This window comes from Myxocyprinus asiaticus, chromosome 30 (genome assembly GCF_019703515.2).
Source record: "Myxocyprinus asiaticus isolate MX2 ecotype Aquarium Trade chromosome 30, UBuf_Myxa_2, whole genome shotgun sequence".
NCBI lineage: Eukaryota > Metazoa > Chordata > Actinopteri > Cypriniformes > Catostomidae > Myxocyprinus > Myxocyprinus asiaticus.
Genome location: NC_059373.1, coordinates 23,492,189 through 23,511,457, shown reverse-complemented (window position 1 = coordinate 23,511,457; position 19,269 = coordinate 23,492,189). Strand labels below are relative to the sequence as shown.

General features: G+C 39.0%; 2 protein-coding genes across 2 annotated transcripts in view; one reads left to right on the top strand and one right to left on the bottom strand.

Annotated features, from left to right (window-relative positions):
• LOC127421662 (uncharacterized) overlaps positions 1–19,269 on the bottom strand; it is a 726,036-nt gene that overhangs the window by 310,962 nt on the left and 395,805 nt on the right. The window lies entirely within an intron of this gene.
• LOC127420805 (disks large-associated protein 3-like) overlaps positions 1–19,269 on the top strand; it is a 311,007-nt gene that overhangs the window by 174,088 nt on the left and 117,650 nt on the right. The gene's annotated exons all lie outside the window — the stretch shown is intronic.

Here is a 19,269-nt window from a genome sequence, read left to right as displayed (position 1 = left end):
CTGGGGTAACGCTGACACAAAATGGTGCTCTTCGTATGCACAGAAATTTAGTTTAAAACACGTAATGCACATGTAAACTATAATTTTTATTGAATTCCAAACTGTAAAAAACTGATAACCCACAAATAGTCACATTTCCACTGTCCGGCCAAATGAGGGCTTGCTAGTGCGTGCCAGGGCCAGTTGCATTCCCACTGTCACTTCCAGGGCTTAATTGTGCCTCCTCTGGGCTTATTCAGGGCCAACGGCTAATGGCCTTTGGCCGCTGATTACCCTTGGGCCAAAGAAGGGCAACTGGGTATTAAGGCGGGGTCAATGTCAAAGGCAGAGTTTAGCGAGATATTCATGCTGTGTTTCATTTAAGTCGGATGTGGGATATTCCTAATTGAATACTCCGAACTCCGACCATAAAGGAATTCCATTGGCAGATGCTTGGAAAATGATGTTTAAACAGCCAAAACTGCAATGCTTCCATTAGCTTAACAGGAGTTTGACTGTCATCAGAGATGCCTCCTAGCAACCCAACTGATAAACAATGCTGCTATGCGATCATTTGTGCTACAGGTGAACGATCATCAAAAGAGAGTTTAATTTATCGTGTTTTGTATACCTGTCTCTGCAAACATTTGTTAATCAAGCTTTAATATATTGTAATGTAGGAACTTTGACTCATTGATCAATACCATTTAATAAAAGTGAATGTTTATTACTCACTTTGCACATCTCTGGATGCCGACGGCGAAAAAAATTGCAGACACATTACAAATCCGTTAAGATGCACAACTGACAAAGCAGTGCCCAAAGGAAGAACTGTCCAAGGAATTTTGCTGTCTCAAAATTATTTGCATTAGTTGACAAATTGTGCCCTATAACTATTGGCTCGGTATCTACATGATATCACTTTAAACCCCCTAGGGCCTTTTACCCAAAATGAGGGAGCCTTTTACTCCAAGGCTCCCTCGCCACCTTTTTTTAAAAACTGGATTTTAATTGAAACAGCCTTCCGTTATTATTTATTTTAACAAAAATTATGTTGCTCCATCAATTTTCAATTAAAATAAATTACCTTGATATATTTTGTGACCAGAAAAAATATAAATTTCCTTAAGGGGTGCCTTTAGCCCCATTGTACCAACATAAAAAAAACAGTATGTTTGAAATCTGCAGTTAGATTGAATTTATTTGAATTGACAAAAATCTGTACATGTAAACAGTCATTGTGAACAAATTGTTGTAAGGTAAATAAAGGTTGTAAGGTAAAGGATTTAATTTTTAATCAGGGACAATCACTGAGTCTAAGATCCTGTAAGCCTGGTTCGAAGCAGAGCATAATATTTGCTAATAGCATGCAGCGAAAATTTATCATTATGCAACACTTGCAACAAACATTGCCAGTACTCTAAGATAAATGAGATTTCGAGAGACAGGTCACAGCTCTTTTTCGGGATATCTTAGCTCTACTAGAAGCAATTATCCTTTTTTGCTCTGTCAGAGGTGTTGAATTGCTGCATCTGAATGTATTGCATGCATATGTGGGATCCACTGGAAATAAATAATGTTGTTTGTGGGGTTGAACCCAGTCAAAAACCTCTAGATTATCCCTTCTAGCAAACACCACCTCACAATTTGAAGTTAAAAAATCCCTACACAGTCAAAGCCTAACACTCACAGTACTGGATGGATTTGTATATATATATATTGGAATGTATTTCCCTTCCGCTATTGGCAAAGAATTTCCGTTTGCGACAATCCCGTCCCGTCCCACCCCTTCCCTTCCCATTGCCCTTGCCTTTTCTTCTATTTTTCCTTTTGTTCCTTTCTCTTCCTTCCCATTTTTATTAATTCCCTTTCATTATTTCCTTTCTTGTTTTTCTACTCACAATCTTTTATCTCTTCCCTTCTTATATTCCTCTCCTGTTATTCTGTTAATCAGAGTCAGCACTGCAGAGAGGTTTATTCAACAAGGGTTATCCAACCATCACAACGTAGCTCAAAACACACTTCACTAGACAACAATAAATGAATCACCCAACCAAATCATCACAAAAAAATAAGCTCCAAATTGCATCCCAGTCAAATGTAATGATGGGAAATGTTTTAGAGTTTTATGCTGAATAAGAATGAGTCAAAGACTAATGATTTCCTTCTTCAGTGAGGCAGCTATAATGGAGTCTGTAGCCAATCAGCTAATCAAATCAGTTGTACCATATTTAGACAGTTTTTTAAGCATTCCATTCACACTGTTTGCACATGAATGACCGTGCAATGAGTGCCTTTGTGTGTGCCTGTGTGTGTGTTTGCACATGTGTTGTTTTGATTCCTAAGGGTTCTAACAGATTTTTTTTTCTGGGTATAATCTACACATACACTACATATATAAGCTACACATAGCCAGCTGATCGTATACATGCAACGCACACATTGAACCCATTTACACCAGGTATTAAGATGTGACTCAAGTGATCTGATCCCAGGTCAATAACGCAAAATACCAGCCTGATCTAATAAAATTATGTGACTGTGACAACATTTTTGCAAAAAATATGTGGCTCCTAACATGTATTGCAGAAGTTGCGAGGTAATATGTCAACTATATGGTGTTAAAAGCAAATACCTTTTTGTCACAAACAGATGAAGTTTTTAAGGTTAATGCTCTGTCGAGTTTTAAATCACAAAACCTACCTCCCTATCCTAAACCTTAAACCTAAACCTAACCAATAGTGCCATAAAAAGCAACTATGACATGAAAAATCCAGTTGTTGAAGCAAGCACATCATTCCGTGGTGCTTTTATGACAAACAGTTTTTGACTAACATGTCGACTCATGCTTTTTTGGACTCATACCCTGGTCCATTAAGTTCTATCAGAACGCTCTATCAGTTGAGCTACATTGCAATTTGATTGCGTGCAAACAAGCATGTGTATGTAGATGGTTATGTAATGCCAGTGTTAAAATGTATCACCTTACAAGTCATACACTGTTGTGTTTTGATGTCATAAGAAAAAATTGTGTGAGAAACAGTAAGAGTTTAAGAACTAATAATCTACAGTTTTGCTAATAATTTGTGTGAAAAGAATAACATTAATTGTTGATCACCGTTTAGTGTTTACTTCCCAGAAAAGGGGTAGGCTTAGGTTTAGGGTTAAGAACTTTTCACACTGAAGAGGACACAATTATGTAAAGTGAGTGGCCTGTGAATGGCCCTTTCACATAGAAGGTAACGCAAATATTCGCCATTAGCACATTCACGACTTTAAAATAAGTGGCGCAATTTTACCCCAGTACAGTAGGTGGCTCAACGTACTTTTCAGCTCGTCTGCCCTTTGCCCATCACGGATGAGAAGAAGAATAACTTGACAAGCAGATCGACCAAAGAAAACAGACTTCTCTGCAAGCTGCCGCAGTGATGAAGAGTTTGTACTTTATTTTCATAAAGCATTCAAGACACTTCACGAACTATTTCAGTTTACCTGCTGGATAAGTTGACTAGCAGTTAGGGATGTGTCTGAAGCCGAATACCTTATTTGGAAAGGCATGAATAATGACTTCAAAACGAATAACGTATTCATCCAAATAATATAAAAAATATTTGTATGACTGATTATCCAAGAAGCAAAAGGATAAAGCGACATTTTAAATAAACATATACAAAATTACAAAGAATTTATGAATCTGTGCAGCCAAAAACCTTATGAATGAAAATGAGCACATTGCGATTTCAGATCGGATGGGTGTGGTCTTAACTCTGTTTGCGGTCTCTGTTAATTGTGCGTGTCTGGAGCTTATCAAGTGTAATATTAAGATACTACATAATATACACTTTCCACTTCTTGAAATGTTTTTGTTAATGTATCACATGTTTCACACGTGATTCCCATGTATTAATTTATAGCCTAAACCTGAGCACGATTTTAAATTCCTGACCTGAAGTGATGATTTCACATCGGAGCCTATCTATCCATCTTTTAAAGTTGACCACATTTATGTCCACATCAGAAATTAAGAAAATTATCTAGTTAAGACTTTATTCCGAAAAAAAAAAAAGTTAAATGCTCCATAAAGGTTTAAATGCTCCATAGAGTATTCATCTATTAGGAATATTCCTCCTAATGTAAAACGAAGAAACATTCTCCGTCTTTTTTTCTTCTTCTTCTTTAAACTGTGCTACTTCTGGTAAGGCGCTATATAAATGTAACATTATTATTATTATTATTATTATTATTTAACTAAATAATGGTGTCTTATCGTACAAAATCCTGATAGACTGATGGGACTTTCACCTGTTTGTAGGCTATATTTATTTTATTTTCATTTATTTTAATGTTTGAATTCGTATTTATTATTCACTGCAAAATGTGTGCTTGACATTTCACATTTTGCTTGACACCTCCTGCCTCCAGAATAATGTTGTTATACATGTACAGACAAACAAAAATTCTGTTTCATGCAGATATTAATATCAGAAATACCAGGAGAAACCACAACATATTCCACAGTTAATGTAGCCTACAAATTCAGCTTCATCTGGTAAGAAAGAAAAAAAATAAAAGAATAAAATAATATTTTTAAAATAATTGTTGCATAATAATAATAATTATTATTATAATAATAATAATTAATATTATTATTATGAAAAGGCATATTTTATTAATATAAACTATAAATGTAAGAGGAAAATTTAAAAATGGGCATTTCATTTAGTTTTGATGCACTTCTGGTTTAAGCCACACCCATACCCGGTTCTGTCCGAATACAGAGACAGATATTGATAATTTTGTCATATGAACAAATACAGATGCAAATACTGATAATGGCTTTGCTGCACAGCCCTACTAGCAGTATTATCATGTATACACAGTCTGAGGGGTGATTAGAAAGAAACTAGTGAAAAAAAATCTATTAATGGTTAAACCATTTTCAATTGGAACTATATTGATAATATGCCACTGCCACGCATACTGTTATATACTTGTGTTAAATACATTTGTTTAAAATAACACACATAATGTCACTTGGAACAATACTCATTGTATCCTGTTGTATGTATACCTACGTGTGTTAGACATTTGCTCAAAACCCTGCATGATACTAATTAAACGTGACAACATTTAAACGCTCCAAGAGTAAGCAAGCAATAAAACACAGTTCTCGCACAACAAAACTCATCTTCAGTCTGACCTATTATTAGATACTTTAATATTACCAAAGACAACACAGTTGTTAATGACTATTAACAGTAGCACAGCAATAACAATTTTGTGGAGAAAAATTTTTAATATACAAAGGCATTTTGAATATATAGATAGTCACAGTATTAATTTGTGAAAGTCACAGTATTAATATTCTGTATAGGTGGTGAAGAAAAACACTTAAGACCCATAAGGTTGTTTATTAAAAAAAGTGATTCAGAGGCAAAGATGCTGCAATATAGTACATATTATATTAGAGATATAAGATAACTCACGTAAGATTAAATGCAAAAAGATTGAAGGACAGTTTAACACCACCAACTCTAGAAGCATGTGGCAGGGAATTAATATCATCACGGACTTTAAAGGGAATAAAAACTCCGCCATGAACACTGCTGCCTCTCTCCCAGATGAGCTAAATATTTTTATGCTCGTTTCGAGGGAAATAACACCGACCTCGCGGAGAGAGCTCTCACAGCCGAAGCTACAGAGGTTAGTTCACTTTCCATCTCTGTAGCAGATGTAACCCGATCCTTCCGACGGGTGAATATCCGTAAAGCCGCAGGTCCAGTCCGGGCCGCATCATCAGAGCATGCGCGAACCAACTGGCTGGTGTTTTTACGGACATTTTCTACCTTTCTCTCTCCTTGTCTGTGGTCCTCACATGCTTTAAAACGTCCACCATTGTGTCTGTACCAAAACAATCCAAAATCACTTGCTTAAATGACTAGCACCTGATGCTCGACCCCCATCATCAGCAAATGCTTTGAGAGACTAATCAGAGATTACATCTGCTTTGTGCTGCCTCCATCACTAGACCCATTGCAGTTTGTTTACCGCAACAACCGCTCCACTGATGATGCCATTGCATCTACAATACACACTGCTCTCTCCCACCTGGAAAAAAGGAACACTTATGTGAGAATGCCGTTTGTAGACTACAGCTCAGCATTCAACACCATAGTGCACTCCAAGCTTTATGTGAAACTCTGGGCTCTGGGCTTAAACAGCTCGCTGTGCAGCTGGATCCTGGACTTCCTGTCAAGCAGACGCCAGGTGGTTAGAATGGGCAGCAACATCTCCTCATCACTGACCCTCAACACTGGAGCCCTACAGGGCTGTGTTCTCAGCCCACTCCTGTATTCCCTGTACACACATGACTGTGTGGCAACACATAGCTCCAGTGCCATCATTAAGTTTGCTGATGATACGACGGTGGTAGGTCTGATCACTGACAATGATGAAACGGCCTACAGAGAGGAGGTGCACACTCTGACACGCTGGTGTCAGGAGCACAACCTCTCCCTCAACGTCAGCAAGACAAAGGAGCTTGTGGTGGACTCCAGGAGAAAAGACAGAGAACACAGTCCCATCACCATCAATGGAGCACCGGTGGAGAGAGTCAGCAGCTTCAAGTTCCTCGGTGTCCACATCACTGAGGAACTCACATGGTCCGTCCACACTGAGGCCATTGTGAAGAAGGCTCATCAGCGCCTCTTCTTCCTGAGATGGCTGAGGAAGTTTGGAATGAACCGCCACATCCTCACATGGTTCTACACCAGCACTGTAGAGAGCATCCTGACTGGCTGCATCACTGCCTGGTACGGCATTAGCACCGCCCACAACCTCAAAGCCCTGCAAAGGGTGGTGCGAACTGCCAGACACATCATTGGAGGTGAGCTTCCCTCCCTCCAGGACATATATACCAGGCGGTGTGTGAAAAAAGCTTGGAGGATCATCAGAGACTCCAGCCAACCAAGCCATGGGCTGCTCTCACTGCTACCATCAGGCAGGCGGTATGGCAGCATCAGGACCCGCACCAGCCGACATCAAGACAGCTTCTTCCCCCAAGCAATCAGACTTCTGAACTCTTGATCTCTCACAATCAATATAAATCACCACTGCACTTTATTAATCTTATTATCTCACACTGGACTGTCTTAAATTATATTCTCTCTTAACAACACACTGGCAACTGACTATCAACCGACAGCCTGAATGTCAATACAGCACAATACAACCTATTGTATATTTTATATATACTATATATACTATTTTTATTGTATAATGTGTATTCTATATTGTGTGTATTGTATACTGTACAATATTCTATATTGTGTGTATTGTATACTGTATATTATATATTATTATTTCTATATTGTGTTGAGTAATTATGTGTATATTAGTTTTGTAAATTGTGATGTGTAAATCTGTTTACTGTAAATTGGTATATGTCTCATCACTGTCATGACTGCTATGTTGCTCGGATCTGCACCCAAGACTTTCACCCACTATTGCACTTGTGTATATGGTTGTGTGACAATAAAAGTGATTTGATTTGAAAAAAATAAAATAAATAATAATAATAAAATCAGCAAAATGTTAATTGACATTGTTAATGAAGACAATCCACACAAGAAGGGGATGCAAGACAGTGATGCAGCAATATCATTTACATGTTAAGAGAACTCATATATATATATATATATATATATATATATATATATATATACACACTACCGGTCAAAAGTTTTGAAAAACTTGACCGAAATGTTTCCCATGAAACAGATCTTTTGATGTGAAGGCGTATGCTTAAATGTTTGAAATTAGTTTTGTAGACAAAAATATAATTGTGCCACCATATTAATTTATTTCATTATAAATCTAAAATTTAATTTAAAAAAAAAAGTTTTTGAAATTGATCACTTGGACCAAATAATAAAGAAAAGCAGCCAGTAAGTGCCTAACATAGATGGGGACTCCTTCAATACTGTTTAAAAAGCATCCCAGGGTGATACCTCAAGACGTTGGTTGAGAAAATGGCAAGAGTACATTTCTGCAAATTCTAGGCAAAGGGTGACTACTTTGAAGATGCTAAAATATAACACAGTTTTGATTTATTTTGGATTTTGTTTAGTCACAACATAATTCCCATAGTTCCATTTATGTTATTCCATAGTTTTAATGACTTTATTATTCTAAAATGTGAAAAACATTATAATAAAGAATGAGTAAGTGTTTCAAAACTTTTGACCAGTGTATATATATATATATATATATATATATATATATATATATATATATATATATATATATATATATATAATTTTTAAGGCATTTGATGCAAATGAAATACACATCCTCACTGCTAAAAATTTCAAAGTTCAATGTTCCTTCAGCATTTAATGTCAGTAATCCTTGATGATTCATTAAAGCATGAAAACCAAGCAGCACTCCACTATGATCGTGTCAGGTTTTTCAGGAATCTTGTCTTGTTCTCAAGAGTTAACTCATCATTATGTCACTGCTGGAACTGCTGTTCTGATGATATGATGATCGATTTAGTCTTGAATCCAGCCTTATGTTTCCCAAACACACTAAACTACGTATTCAGCATATAACCGATTGCAGCCACAGCACACTTATTTTGGCTTCTATATTTGTAATTGGAAGGTGATAAAAAATCCGTTCTGAGGTTTTTGTCTTTGTCTGTGCAAAAAGTGCCATCTTCCTCCTTGAATACGCATGTGGAGAGGGAAGATACATGCAGGTTATAAAACCTGGTGAAGGTGCTAGGGGAAGCCCAACCTGCAGCCAGACATATGTCTTCTAGAGAGATACCCTTTGCCCATGCCCAGGAGGAGGCCATACTCCTGGTCGAATGAGCTTTTATGCCCATTGGACATTGTTTGCCTTGCGAGTCATATACAGGACAAGTGCAATAGCAACCATAACCCAATGGGACATTCTTTGCTTGGAGATGGCCAAACCTTTTGCATTGCCTCCAAAGCATACAAAGAGTAGTTCTACTTCCCTGAATTGACTCGTTTGATGAATGTACATGCGTAATGCCCTACTGGGCAGAGCAAGTGTAATCTCTTAGCATTGTCCCACTCAAAGGGCTGAGGAGAGAATGCTTGCAGGCTAACAACTTGAGCCCTAAATGGGATCACCAGCACTTTGAGCGCATAACCTTCCCTGGGCTTAAAAATGGCCTTTGACAGGCCTGGTACAGACTCTAAATATGAGTTAATGATTGAAAGGGCCTGCAGGTCCCAAACATGTTTGAATGGTGCCAGAGCAATTAGCAGCACAGTCTCCAAAGAGAGTATGCGTATGCCTACTGCCTTTAGTGGCTCAAACGAGGAACCCGTAAGCGTGTTTAATATCAGCACTATGTCTAAATCTTGGATGGTAGTTGGGTGAAAATGGGTCTTATCCGTCTCACACTACACAGAAATCAGCTGACCAGAGGGTGTTTGCCTGAAGACAAGCCCTCAGAGGTCATGAGTGGTTGCTATGATAGCAACATAAACCTTGAGAGTGGATGGAGTGAGTCCTGCATCCCAGTGTTCTTGGGAATGAGAGTATCACTGCACAGCGCAATGCCTGCACTGCACAGCGGCTGGTGGACCACTTGGTACATCTAGTAACACTGTTTCCTTGTTTTCCCTCATTTGGCACAATACTTTATGAAGCAATCTAATTAGCTAAGGCATCCAAGCCTGGTGGAGCCTGCTGTCATAAAGTACCCAGAGGCTTTGATGTGTGGTCTCCAGGGAGGCAAACAGGTTCACCTTCGATTTCAGGAATAACTCCCAATTGTTCTGAACTGACTGAGAGCAGCATCTCCATTCCCCCGTCCTGGCAACCTGATACTTGAGTAAAGCCGCTCTGCTGTTCAGGTGGCATGTAGGAGACATGACTCTAGCAGAGGAAAACTCAGCTCGCCAGGTGCAATATTAGGTGTCCCAATATTAGAATGTGAACTTTGACGTGGTGCCAATCATGGGCATCCTTCACAAAGGGCTCCCCAGCCTGAGTTGGACGCATCCACAGTGACAACTGTGCATCTGCCTGTCTTGACGAGTGTCACAGCTTGCCGGTAAAACTTGGCTTTCCCCCAAATAGCTAGCATGGCTAAGCAGCAATGAGTCACTAGGAGACAAAGGTGACCATGTTGCCAAGTGTGATAAGGGACCCTCAGGCTCAACCAGCACTGGAGAGATTTAATCCTTAGCAAGCCTAACAGGGTGATGGCACCTGCAGTGGCCATCAAGTCTAGTGCTTACATTTTATATATAAGCATGTAGATATAGGTAGAACTCATGCCTGTTTGTTATTTATAGATTTTTCATCAGCATTTGATACCATTCAACCACTTCTTTTAGCGAAAAGATTGTTGTTTGAATTCGACATTCCTAAGAGCTTAGTTGGCTGGATTTTAGATTTTCTTACTAGTAGATCTCAAATAGTAAGAGTAAATGGAAAATATTCCCAGAAGCTCACTCCTCTGTGGGCTGCCCCCAAGGTTGTATACTTTCACCCTTATTATTTATCCTATAGACTGACAGGTGCAGAAGTCAATATCCAGACAGGCATATTGTCAAATATGCCGATGATACAGTGGTGCTAAGTTTGTTAAGACAAGGTGAAACAGAGCATGGGTCCATTTTGAACTATTTTCTGGACTGGTGTGAAAACTGCCATCTAAAAATGTATGTCTCTAAGACTAAAGATACTGTATGATGATAGACTTCAATAACTCTGTTGATGTTACGGCTAATTTGGTTATTGCTGGTAAATTAGTAGAGAAGGTTAGCACATATAAGTATCTTGGTACAGTTATAGATGAAAAGTTAAACTGGGTGGAAAATACAAATCTTGTTGTATCAAAAGCTCATAAATGGTTATATATATACTGAGGAAGCTTAAGTCTTTTGATGTAGACAAATCCATACTGATCATGTTTTACAGATCTTTTATTGAATCAGTTTTAACCTTTGCTATGATCTGTTGGTTTTATGGATTACGTGTCAAAAGCAGATCACAATTGCAGAGAGTTGTTAACCTTGGGTCAAAAATTACAGGATCTGAACAGTTAAGTCTGTCTGCTCTGTGTGAGAAAAATGTTCTTAGAAATCGTTGGCAATTTTAAATGATACATCTCACACCTTGTATTCAGAATTTGAACTCCTCCCATCGGGAAGACAATATAGAGTCCCCAAGTGGAGGTGTTAGAGCTTCAAGCTCTTTTGTGTCAAATGCAATTTTGATTGTGAATACTCACTTGAAGCATAAGGATACAAGTGTTTATTAAAGTTTTTTTTCTTTTCTTTTTTTCTGACATCCTAAAGTTATGAGGAAAATTGAAGTACGTAAATACCTGGGTTTTTATGGTTTATGCATGTTTGTGATGTTTTGTGTTATGTTAGTTTTTTGTATTTTATTGTTGATGCTGCAGAAATTGCCCTGTGAAGGGACAGATAAAGAGTATTACTTACTTACTTGCTGGTGCTGACACAACAGAAGGGTTCTCCCCAGCTTGAGCCTGGTTAAGTGTACTGTAGGAGTATAGACTGAACGTGTTCATCGGTCATGTGTCGACATGGTTACCGAGTTGAGTTTCATTCCTCAGGAGAAAACTTGCTGACTGGACAGGCACACACTCTTTGTCCAGTTGAACTTAAGGCCCCAATGTACAAGTAACAGGTCTGTGCTTGCTTGTACCTTTGATTGAACTATCAGCAACCAATCAATGAGGTAATGCAGATGCCGCTCATCCTCAGCGAAGCGAGAGCTGCATCTACACGTTGTGTACATGTGCAAATGACCAAGGACAGCCCAAAGGGTAGGACCTTGAACTAAAAAAAAATACTTAACAATTCCCTGCAGCAAGAGGATGTCTGTACATATGAGTCTGCAAATCGCATGACACAAACCCTTCCAGTGGACAGACATAAGGCGAAATATGTCTCTGAGTAACTACCTTGAATGGAGACTTACAAGTGTCCAATTTAAGTGCCTCAAGTTCAGTATGGGCCACTTCCCACCATACTACTTGGAAATTACATGTGACTTGCCCAATGACCTGTGCACTAACACAGTGGACACTTTTTGCCTTTTTTAATGGATCAAGTGAGAACTTCAGGTAGATCAGTCGAAGTCAGAAGTTTACGTACACTTATGTTGAAGTCATTAAAACTAATTTTTTAACCACTCCACAGATAATATTAGCAAGCTATAGTTTTGGCAAGTCGTTTAGGACATCTACTTTGCGCATGACATGAGTAATTTTTCCAACAATTGTTTACAGGCAGATTGTTTCAGTTTTAATTGACTGTATCACAATTTCAGTGGGTCAGACGTTTACATACACTAAATTAACTGTGCCGTTAAGCAACTTATGATGTCAAGCCTTTAGACAATTAGCTTCTGATAGGAGGTGTACTGAATTGGAGGTGTACCTGTGGATGTATTTTAAGGCCTACCTTCAAACTCAGTGCCTCTTTGCTTGACATCATGGAAAAATCAAAAGAAATCAGCCAAGACCTCAGCAAAAAAATGTTTGGACCTCCACAAGTCTGGTTCATCCTTGGGAGTAATTTCCAAATGCCTGAAGGTACCACATTCATCTGTACAAACAATAGTACGCAAGTATCAACACCATGGGACCACGCAGCCATCATGCTGGTCAGGAAGGAGACACATTCTGTCTCCTAGAGATGAACGTAGTTTGGTGCAAAATGAGCAAATCAATCCCAGAACAACAGCAAAGGACATTGTGAAGATGCTGGAGGAAACACGTAGACAAGTATCCACAGTAAAATGAGTCCTATATCGACATAACCTGAAAGGCTACTCAGCAAGAAAGAAGACACTGCTCCAAAACCACCATAAAAAGCCATACTACAGTTTGCAAGTGCACATGGGGACAAAGATCTTACTTTTTGGAGAAATGTCCTCTGGTCTGATGAAACAGAAATTTCACTTCACAAAATAGATGGCATCATGAGGAAGGAAAATTATGTGGATATATTGAAGCAACATCTCAAGACATCAGCCAGGAAGTTAAAGCTTGGTCAAAAATGGGTCTTCCAAATGGACAATGACCCCAAGCATACCTCCAAAGTTGTGGCAAAATGGCTTAAGGACAACAAAGTCAAGGTATTGGAGTGGCTATCACAAAGCCCTGACCTCAATCTGATAGAAAATTTGTGGGCAGATCTGAAAAGCATGTGTGAGCAAGGATGCATACAAACCTGACTCCAGTTCTGTCTGGAGGAATGGGCCAAAATTCCAGCAACTTATTGTGAGAAGCTTATGGAAGGCTACCCAAAATGTTTGACCCAAGTTAAACAATTTAAAGGCAATGCTACCAAATACTAGGACTCACTGGGAATGTGATGGAAGAAATAAAAGCTGAAATAAATAATTCTCTCTACTATTATTCTGACATTTCACATTCTTAAAATAAAGTAGTGATCCTAACTGACCTAAGACAGGGAATGTTTTCTACGATTAAATGTAGGAAGGAATTGTGAAAAACTGAGATTAAATGTATTTGGCTAAGGTGTATGTAAACTTCTGACTTCAACTGTACTTATTTCAATAATGAGAGCTCAGCGAGCATCCCCTTCATCTCCCCTGAACGTGATTGTATTATGTTTGCCACTTTGTGGGGCACAGATTGTCATGTTTAGGCTAAGCTGCTTCATGTGAAGAAAAAGGAGTCCCACAAGGCAAAAGAAAAATGGCCCAGAAGCCACAGAGGAGCAAGCAGGAAGAGAGGAGAGGCTTTCAGAACAAAAGAGAGCTTCATGAGTTTCATACGCTCACATTGATAGCAATCATTCTCATTGAGCATTGTTAAAGAACAGTGCTCAAGCCCATCGGCCAGAGGGAAGTATCGCTCGCAGGTGAAAAACACTTGTGAAACATTTCCATCTTTAAAAGGACATACTTTTCAGAAAGTTTCTTTTTTTATATATATACTCTTTTAGGAGGGCAATGTTAACACACTACAAATCCAGAAGTGTTTTTAAAAAGGTGCTTCTTTGCTGGCACACACAGGGAAACAAGTAGAACTTGTTCCCACTGACTGGGTGCAATATTAACACCGAAGCATTTGTTTAGGGTTTCAGAGGCTCAAGAGATGTCTGCGCTCCCCCGAAAGAGGAAAATTCTGATGTTTTGTAGCTCGGCTCTGGCTTATATCCTCATTATGTCGTAACCATAGGCAGGATGCCAAACTTCACCAGCCAATCAAACTGGCGTGATGGTATAGGGTTTTAAGGTCACCGCCCCCTGCTGGGTACTCCCACAGCCTCCGCTTCTGACTCATTGTTGAAGTTACCTTCTTGAAAGGTAAATTTGAGAATTTCTTGGAAACATCACGGTTTTGACCCTCTTCTCAAAATCCAATCACAAGTAGTCACAGGAAGTGCATTTGAGACACATGTTCTTACCAGGTGTGAACTGCAATGTGTTTTGGCTGACCACTTGTGGGTGGACAACCGAGATGGACAGATCTTACAGCAATACCAGGTGTAAACAGGGCTATATGTTAACACACACACACACAAACAAAATATGCAATCACTGTACATAGCTCTGAGTATCTGCTCTCTCAGATCACACACGTCATCTTAAACTGTATTACTCATACACACCTACACACACACACACTGTAAGTAAATGAAAATGTAGGAGTGTGTTTCTGTGCGTAGTGTGCACTCAGCAGCACTTTGACGGCGCATTGAGATGTTACACATAATATGTCATACTAGAAAAGTGTGTTAAATGTCACGTGGGAGGACTCCAACTGTTTCCTCCATGCCGTCAGAGAGAGTGTGCTGATGTGGAGTGTGTGAGTGAATATCTGTGTGTTAGCCAGGTCTCTAAGGGACTCTGTCATGTCCCTGTCACAGTGATCTGAAAATACTCAAAGAATGGTGTGAATTATGTATGACACCTCTTTCTGTCTCTGCCTACCCTCAGCTGCACACAGACACACTGCCAGAGGGAATACAGACTGGATGGTGTTTCTCACTAACCTAGTTTCCATCCACTTTTCGCACTGTTTTGTTATCGACAAAGTAAAAATGCATAAAAGAATGTTTGCGAAATTTGTCGTCTTCTGCCTGTTTCCATCCATATGGCCTTTTATTGCTAAAAATGGTGTGCGTGATGATGTCATGCTTAAAAAAAACACTTTGTCGCGTAAGTTTTGGTTTATTGCAAATCTGCCCTTAAGCTGTTTCCATACAGAAATATGTGTATATCACTAATCATGTACTTTTTGCCTCTTAAATAAAGTTTTGGTAAAATGGTGAGAGTATTGAGATAATTCATTGAAATTAGCTAGCTTACTGTCATTTTAATTTCACAAATAGATGCAATCATAAGAGGAGGAATTTCAATCAAAAGGGAGCTGTTGCCCTTCTGATAGGACTGTAATATTGGTCCTGATGTTGCGCCTATCGCAGGTTGCCTCCGGTTCCAACCCAATAGCGATTCGTCAAGGCCCTGTTCAAGCTGGCAACCTGCATCAAGTAGTGGGGGAAATTTTCAGTCTTCAGGGGGCCTGGATAGCTCAGCGAGTAAAGACGCTGACTACCACCCCTGGAGTCGCGAGTTCGAATCCAGAGCGTGCTAAGTGACTCCAGCCAGGTCTCCTAAGCAACCAAATTGGCCCGGTTGCTAGGAAGGGGAAAGACACATGGGGTAACCTCCTCATGGTCGCTATAATGTGGTTCTCGTTCTTGGTGGGGCACGTGGTGAGTTGTGCATGGATGCCACAGAGAATAGCGTGAAGCCTCCTCACGCGCTATGTCTCCATGGTAACATGCTCAACAAGCCACGTGATAAGATCCGTGGATTGATAGTCTCAGACGCAGAGGCAGCTGAGATTCGTCCTCCGCCACCCAGACTGAGACGAGTCACTACACCACCACAAGGACTTAGAGTGCCTTGGGAATTCCAAAATTATTTTATTATATAAAAAATAATAATAATAATTTCGGTCTTAGTATAAGGACCATTCATCGATGTGCATATGCTGTGTGCACAGCTATTAAAGAAAAATTGATGTGGTGTAATATCTGGGTTTACATATGATACATTCCTGATATTCAATAGGCTATTTTGAACAATCATCTAATCTAAAACATTGCTATCACAACTGCATTATATCCCGCAATTTGTTCATAACTTGATTGTCATCTAAAATAAATTTTAGTGTCATAATGCAATTTAAATTGTCTGAAGAAACTTAGCAAATGCGATCTGAGGTAAAGAGGGTTAGATTTAAAATATTTTAAAGTTTTAAAATGTTCAAAAGCTAGTTTTCTGAAAGTGAAATCAGCATTGGACAAATAGTTTTATCTAGTCTTAAAAAAAAAGTGTAGAACATTCTGAGAGTGTCATTCAGCTGACTTTTTTCATCTACAGAACAGGGTAAGGCTAATTTAAATTTGTGTGAAGAAAAGGCAATTATATAGGCCTAACAGTATTATTTTGTTGTTTGGTTATTATTTATCTTTTTATTATTTAATGCTTTTTTAATTTGGTAATTTAATTATTTAATTTAATACAGGGAATTTTGCCGGCATTTTTTCAAAAGTAAGCTAAACAATAATTTTATAGAATTGGGCTGTTAATGTTCCAAAAAAGCACACAGAAGCTTTTCTCCTAGTATTGTGTATTTATTTTTAATTTAAAACATCTTTGTGCACAGAAATTATATGTTTGAGCTAATTCCATGACTGCTGTCTATTATTTTGAATGGTGTAGAAAAGCAACTTTAATAAATAAACGGATGGCTACCACTATTAAATTAATTGCAAAGAGTGGCCGTTAATTTGTTCTCCGTGCTCTTGTCGATGACAGGTGCATGATACGAGATATTTGTGTTGGCACTCCGGGAAGTGTCATGATGCAGATGTGTTTGCAGCATCAGATCTGTGCAGGTATGCCATTAAGACCGATCCATAACAGTGTGAGTAATGCTTTACGCACAATAAACTGGCTTTCAAGGATATATTCCTTGTTGTCATGATTAACACAAGCTAACGATTGGGGTAAATTCTGTCATGTGACACTATATTTTTGTGGTAATGCCAATTTTCTCGACAAAAAGTGTTTCCAAACCAGTTTTTCATGACATCTGAAGTATCGACATAGATTTTATGCGCTAGACTTAAACGGAAAAATGTTATGTTGACACTTGTGAAATTTTAGCGATAATTTGCGTTTCCATCAGCTATATCAGTAAACTTTTTGATGCGCTAAACTTTTTGTTGCAAAAAAAAAACCTTGGATGGAAAAATAGTTACTGTCAATTTATGGAGCAAATTTTTATTGTGCCCCCTGATGGTTGGACACTGCAATACAATCAGTAAATTGTTAAGATCAAAGGGTCAAATTTTGGCTGGTTTGCTTTGGCATTTATCCACTATAATGGGGGCTGTTTCTTTATTGACGGACATTCAAAAGTAGCAGTGTATTCTGACAGAATATTTTTTGCAAGCAATTTAGCCTACACTGTTGTTTTAAGGCAAAATGCTGTAACTTCGCTATTGATCAAAATTAAGTTATTACCGAAATCGGGTCTCTGCCTGTGAGAGATGGGTATGGTTCAACTATGCTTAGATTCAGATTGTAAAAAAAAAAAAAAAAAAACGACATTTGATAATCCACATTTTGCTGGATAATTGAAAGCTTTAATGTAATTTATCTTAGTTTTAGTGCTGCCATAGTTACTGTTTTTTTTTTTTTTTCTTTGTAGGGCAGTATACATTGCAAATATTTAATTATACTGTAGATATTTTACCAATGCCTACTTTTTTACCAATGCAGATTGTGTAGTTCCTTGGGAAACATCTCGGTTACATGAAGCATAACCCTGGTTCCCTGAGTGGGAACAAAATGCTGCGTAAATGCATTGGGACACACCCTGAGTGTCACGTGGTCTGAAGCCCTTATACAATCACGCCAGTTTATTGGCTGATGGTGCTTAAGCGATGCCCCTAGGGAGCTATGTCATGGGCTCCATAAAGGCGTTTGCTTCACGCCATCGAGTCAGATTTTCTGCATGAAGGCACGAGCCTATGCAGCTGGTAGAGAATATGGCCAGTTTACGCAGCATCTCGTTCCCACTCAGGGAACCAGGGTTACACTTTACGTAACCGAGACGTTCCCTTTTGTAGGAACTTGAGCTGCATAATTTCATTGGGAACGATATACATTCATGCCTGTCTACACCTGTATGGCAAGCATATAGCGGTGCACAAGCGAGCTAAAGCATCTGAATAAAACAGAGGGAATTATGAGTTTATTCCTGTTCCAACAGTAAGAACCTGGGAAGGAGTCAAACCCTCATCAGATTATATAATCTAACAAATGTATGCGAAGAGGACCATCCTGCCGCCGTACAAATGTCCTCCAAGGATGCACCTCTAGCCAAAGACCATGAGTATGCCATGCTCCTCATAGAATGAGCTCAAATACCCGAAGGCAAAGGTACACAGAGCGCTTCGTAAGCACTTGAGTTTGCATCAACTAGCCAATGAGACAGTCTTTGCTTGGACACTGAAACACCCCTGTTGGGGCCACCAGAGTACACAAACAACTGCTCTGATTTATGCCACTGGTTAGTACAAACTGGGCAAAGCATATAGAATCTTTCATGCTCCTCCAACTCAAATTGGGGATGATAGAAAGCCTGAAAATTAATTGTCTACGAGTGAAATGATATAGAAACAACCTTGGGCAAATAGCCTAAGCAAGGTCCTAACACCACCCTTGAACACCCTGGTGCAAAATCCATACATAAGGGATTAATCAACAGGGCATACAAATCACCAACCCTTTTAAATGATGCCAATGCCACCAGCAGGGCCGTTTTAAGAGTCAGAAACGTATCACTGACTGTTTCCAAGGGCTCAAATGGAGCACCCAAGAGCACCTCTAAAACAACAGATAAATCCCATAAAGGAACGCAGACAGGACGAAAAGTTCTAAGCCTGCGTACCCCGCACATAAGACAAGAGAATGTCTACCGACAGAGACTCCATTGATAAGCGCATGCTCAGCCGCTATAGCGGCAACATATACTTTAAGCATTGACCCAAAACACTATTTCAAAAAAATCCAGCACTGTACTTACAGGGCAGTGAACTGGATTTTCACCTCACTCTGTACATCAATAAGCAAAAATACGTCACTTGAATGTATAAAGCTTCCTAGTTGTTGGCGCTCTAGTATTCAGAATGGTATCAACCACAGTAGGGGATAACC